Below are 6000 nucleotides of genomic sequence, written 5' to 3'. Positions count from 1 at the left end.
AATCGGGAGTTGCAGGAACTCTGAGCGCTAATCCAGAGAGGCAGGATTTTCCTTCCTGACCTCAGGAGCTGCAAGTTCCCTCAGTGCTAATCCCGAGAGGCAGGATCTTCCCTCACAGAATCAGGAGCTGCAGGAACCCTGAGCACTAATCCAGAGAGGCAGGATCTTCCCTCACAGCCTCAGGAGCTGCAGGTACCCTGAGCACTAATCCAGAGAGGCAGGATCTTCCCTCGCAGAATCAGGAGCTGCAGGAACCCTGAGCGCTAATCCAGAGAGACAGGATCTTCCCTCGCAGAATCAGGAGCTGCAGGAACCCTGAGTGCTAATCCAGACAGGCAGGATCTTCCCTCGCAGAATCAGGAGCTGCAGGAACCCTGAGCGCTAATCCAGACAGGCAGGATCTTCCCTCGCAGCCTCAGGAGCTGCAGGAACCCTGAGTGCTAATCCAGAGAGGAAGGGTCTTCCCTCGAAGCCTCAGGAGCTGCAGGAACCCTGAGCACTAATCCAGACAGGCAGGATCTTCTCTTGCAGCCCTAGGAGCTGCAGGAATCCTGAGCGCTAATCCAGAGAGGCAGGATCTTCTCTTGCAGCCCTAGGAGCTGCAGGAACCCTGAGCGCTAATCCAGAGAGGAAGGATCTTCCCTCGCAGCACCAGGAGATGCAGGAATCCTGAGCGCTAATCCAGACAGGCAGGATCTTCCCTCACAGAATCAGGAGCTGCAGGAACCCAGAGCGCTAATCCAGACAGGCAGGATCTTCCCTCGCAGCCCTAAGAGCTGCAGGAACCCTGAGTGCTAATCCAGACAGGCAGGATCTTCTCTCGCAGCACCAGGAGATGCAGGAACCCTGAACACTAATCCAGAGAGGCAAGATCTTCCTTTGCAGAATCGGGAGTTGCAGGAACCCTGAGCGCTAATCCTGAGAGGCAGGATTTTCCCTCGTAACCTCAGGAGCTGCAGGAACCCTGAGTGCTAATCCAGAGAGACAGGATCTTCCCTTGCAGAATCAGGAGCTGCAGGAACCCTGAGTGCTAATCCAGACAGGCAGGATCTTCCCTCGCAGAATCAGGAGCTGCAGGAACCCTGAGCACTAATCCAGACAGACAGGATCTTCCCTCGCAGCCCCAGGAGCTGCAGGAACACTGATTGCTAATCCCAATAGGCAGGATCTTCCCTCACAGAATCAGGAGCTGCAAAAACCCTGAGCACTAATCCAGAGAGGCAGGATCTTCCCTCACAGCCTCAGGAGCTGCAGGAACCCTGAGCACTAATCCAGAGAGGCAGGATCTTCCCTCGCAGAATCAGGAGCTGCAGGAACCCTGAGCGCTAATCCAGAGAGGCAGGATCTTCCCTCACAGAATCAGGAGCTGCAGGAACCCTGAGCACTAATCCAGAGAGGCTGGATCTTCCCTTGCAGAATCAGGAGCTGCAGAATCCCTGAGTGCTATCCAGACAGGCAGGATCTTCCCTCGCAGAATGAGGAGCTGCAGGAATCCTGAGCGCTAATCCAGAGAGGCAGGATCTTCCCTCGCAGGCTCAGGAGCTGCAGGAACCCTGAGCGCTAATCCAGAGAGGCAGGATCTTCCCTTGCAGCCTCAGGAGCTGCAGGAACCCTGAGCACTACTCCAGAGAGTCAGGATCTTCCCTCGCAGCCTTAGGAGCTGCAGGAATCCTGAGCACTAATCCAGATAGGCAGGATCTTCCCTTGCAGCCCTAGGAGCTGCAGGAACCCTGAGCGCTAATCCAGAGAGGCAGGATCTTCCCTCGCAGCACCAGGAGATGCAGGAATCCTGAGCACTAATCCAGAGAGGCAGGATCTTTCCTCGCAGCCTCATGAGCTGCAGGAACCCTGAGTGCTAATCCAGAGAGGCAGGGTCTTCCCTCGCAGCCTCAGGAGCTGCAGGAACCCTGAGTGCTAATCCAGAGAGGCAGGGTCTTCCCTCGCAGCCTCAGGAGCTGCAGGAACCCTGAGCACTAATCCAGACAGGCAGGATCTTCCCTTGCAGAATCAGGAGCTGCAGGAACCTTGAGCACTAATCCAGACAGACAGGATCTTCCCTCGCAGCCCCAGGAGCTGCAGGAACCCTGATTGCTAATCCCGATAGGCAGGATCTTCCCTCACAGAATCAGGAGCTGCAAAAACCCTGAGCACTAATCCAGAGAGGCAGGATCTTCTCTCGCAGCCTCAGGAGCTGCAGGAACCCTGAGCACTAATCCAGACAGGCAGGATCTTCCCTCACAGCCCCAGGAGCTGCAGGAACCCTGAGCACTAATCCAGACAGGCAGGATCTTCCCTAGCAGCCTTAGGAGCTGCTGGAATCCTGAGCACTAATCCAGACAGGCAGGATCTTCCCTCTCAGGCTCAGGAGCTGCAGGAACCCTGAGCGCTAATCCAGAGAGGCAGGATCTTCCCTCGCAGCCTCAGGAGCTGCAGGAACCCTGAGCACTACTCCAGAGAGTCAGGACCTTCCCTCGCAAGCCTTAGGAGCTGCAGGAATCCTGAGCACTAATCCAAATAGGCAGGATCTTCCCTTGCAGCCCTAGGAGCTGCAGGAACCCTGAGCGCTAATCCAGAGAGGCAGGATCTTCCCTTGCAGCACCAGGAGATGCAGGAATCCTGAGCGCTAATCCAGACAGGCAGGATCTTCCCTCACAGAATCAGGAGCTGCAGGAACCCTGAGCGCTAATATAGACAGGCAGGATCTTCCCTCACAGCCTCAGGAGCTGCAGGAACCCTGAGTGCTAATCCAGAGAGGCAGGGTCTTCCCTCGCAGCCTCAGGAGCTGCAGGAACCCTGAGCACTAATCCAGACAGGCAGGATCTTCCCTCGCAGAATCAGGAGCTGCAGGAACCCTGAGCACTGATCCAGACAGACAGGATCTTCCCTCGCAGCCCTAGGAGCTGCAGAAATCCTGAGCGCTAATCCAGACAGGCAGGATCTTCCCTCTCAGAATCAGGAGCTGCAGGAACCCTGAGCGCTAATCCAGACAGGCAGGATCTTCCCTCGCAGCCCTAAGAGCTGCAGGAACCCTGAGCGCTAATCCAGACAGGCAGGATCTTCTCTCGCAGCACCAGGAGATGCAGGAACCCTAAACACTAATCCAGAGAGGCAGGATCTTCCCTCTCAGAATCAGGAGCTGCAGGAATCCTGAGCACTAATCCACAGAGGCAGTATCTTCCCTCGCAGAATCAGGAGCTGCAGGAACCCTGAGTGCTAATCCAGACAGGCAGGATCTTCCCTTGCAGAATCAGGAGCTGCAGGAACCCTGAGCACTAATCCAGAGAGGCAGGATCTTCCTTTGCAGAATCGGGAGTTGCAGGAACCCTGAGCACTAATCCAGAGAGGCAGGATTTTCCTTCCTGACCTCAGGAGCTGCAGGATCCCTGAGTGCTAATCCCGAGAGGCAGGATCTTCCCTCACAGCCTCAGGAGCTGCAGGTACCCTGAGCACTAATCCAGAGAGGCAGGATCTTCCCTCGCAGAATCAGGAGCTGCAGGAACCCTGAGCGCTAATCCAGAGAGACAGGATCTTCCCTCGCAGAATCAGGAGCTGCAGGAACCCTGAGTGCTAATCCAGACAGGCAGGATCTTCCCTCGCAGAATCAGGAGCTGCAGGAACCCTGACCGCTAATCCAGACAGGCAGGATCTTCCCTCGCAGCCTCAGGAGCTGCAGGAACCCTGAGTGCTAATCCAGAGAGGAAGGGTCTTCCCTCGAAGCCTCAGGAGCTGCAGGAACCCTGAGCACTAATCCAGACAGGCAGGATCTTCCCTCACAGCCCCAGGAGCTGCAGGAACCCTGAGCACTAATCCAGACAGGCAGGATCTTCCCTCGCAGCCCTAGGAGCTGCAGGAACCCTGAGCGCTAATCCAGAGAGGAAGGATCTTCCCTCGCAGCACCAGTAGATGCAGGAATCCTGAGCGCTAATCCAGACAGGCAGGCTCTTCCCTCACAGAATCAGGAGCTGCAGGAACCCAGAGCTCTAATCCAGACAGGCAGGATCTTCCCTCGCAGCCCTAAAAGCTGCAGGAACCCTGAGTGCTAATCCAGACAGGCAGGATCTTCTCTCGCAGCACCAGGAGATGCAGGAACCCTGAACACTAATCCAGAGAGGCAAGATCTTCCTTTGCAGAATCGGGAGTTGCAGGAACCCTGAGCGCTAATCCAGAGAGGCAGGATTTTCCCTCGTAACCTCAGGAGCTGCAGGAACCCTGATTGCTAATCCCAATAGGCAGGATCTTCCCTCACAGAATCAGGAGCTGCTGGAACCCTGAGCACTAATCCAGAGAGGCAGGATCTTCCCTCACAGAATCAGGAGCTGCAGGAACCCTGAGTGCTAATCCAGAGAGACAGGATCTTCCCTTGCAGAATCAGGAGCTGCAGGAACCCTGAGTGCTAATCCAGACAGGCAGAATCTTCCCTCGCAGAATCAGGAGCTGCAGGAACCCTGAGCACTAATCCAGACAGACAGGATCTTCCCTCGCAGCCCCAGGAGCTGCAGGAACCCTGATTGCTAATCCCAATAGGCAGGATCTTCCCTCACAGAATCAGGAGCTGCAAAAACCCTGAGCACTAATCCAGAGAGGCAGGATCTTCCCTCACAGCCTCAGGAGCTGCAGGAACCCTGAGCACTAATCCAGAGAGGCAGGATCTTCCCTCGCAGAATCAGGAGCTGCAGGAACCCTGAGCGCTAATCCAGAGAGGCAGGATCTTCCCTCACAGAATCAGGAGCTGCAGGAACCCTGAGCACTAATCCAGAGAGGCTGGATCTTCCCTTGCAGAATCAGGAGCTGCAGAATCCCTGAGTGCTATCCAGACAGGCAGGATCTTCCCTCGCAGAATCAGGAGCTGCAGGAATCCTGAGCGCTAATCCAGAGAGGCAGGATCTTCCCTCGCAGGCTCAGGAGCTGCAGGAACCCTGAGCGCTAATCCAGAGAGGCAGGATCTTCCCTCGCAGCCTTAGGAGCTGCAGTAATCCTGAGCACTAATCCAGATAGGCAGGATCTTCCCTTGCAGCCCTAGGAGCTGCAGGAACCCTGAGCGCTAATCCAGAGAGGCAGGATCTTCCCTCGCAGCACCAGGAGATGCAGGAATCCTGAGCGCTAATCCAGAGAGGCAGGATCTTCCCTCGCAGCCTCATGAGCTGCAGGAACCCTGAGTGCTAATCCAGAGAGGCAGGGTCTTCCCTCGCAGCCTCAGGAGCTGCAGGAACCCTGAGCGCTAATCCAGACAGGCAGGTTCTTTCCTCGCAGCCTCATGAGCTGCAGGAACCCTGAGTGCTAATCCAGAGAGGCAGGGTCTTCCCTCGCAGCCTCAGGAGCTGCAGGAACCCTGAGCACTAATCCAGACAGGCAGGATCTTCCCTCGCAGAATCAGGAGCTGCAGGAACCCTGAGCACTAATCCAGACAGACAGGATCTTCCCTCGCAGCCCCAGGAGCTGCAGGAACCCTGATTGCTAATCCCGATAGGCAGGATCTTCCCTCACAGAATCAGGAGCTGCAAAAACCCTGAGCACTAATCCAGAGAGGCAGGGTCTTCCCTCGCAGCCTCAGGAGCTGCAGGAACCCTGAGCACTACTCCAGAGAGTCAGGACCTTCCCTCGCAAGCCTTAGGAGCTGCAGGAATCCTGAGCACTAATCCAGATAGGCAGGATCTTCCCTTGCAGCCCTAGGAGCTGCAGGAACCCTGAGCGCTAATCCAGAGAGGCAGGATCTTCCCTAGCAGCCTTAGGAGCTGCTGGAATCCTGAGCACTAATCCAGACAGGCAGGATCTTCCCTCTCAGGCTCAGGAGCTGCAGGAACCCTGAGCGCTAATCCAGAGAGGCAGGATCTTCCCTCGCAGCCTCAGGAGCTGCAGGAACCCTGAGCACTACTCCAGAGAGTCAGGATCTTCCCTCGCAGCCTTAGGAGCTGCAGGAATCCTGAGCACTAATCCAGATAGGCAGGATCTTCCCTTGCAGCCCTAGGAGCTGCAGGAACCCTGAGCGCTAATCCAGAGAGG

Source organism: Pseudophryne corroboree, chromosome 8 (assembly GCF_028390025.1).
Source record: "Pseudophryne corroboree isolate aPseCor3 chromosome 8, aPseCor3.hap2, whole genome shotgun sequence".
Classification (NCBI taxonomy): Eukaryota; Metazoa; Chordata; class Amphibia; order Anura; family Myobatrachidae; genus Pseudophryne; species Pseudophryne corroboree.
The sequence above is the reverse complement of the archived record's forward strand: the minus strand, read 5'-3'. Positions refer to the sequence as shown.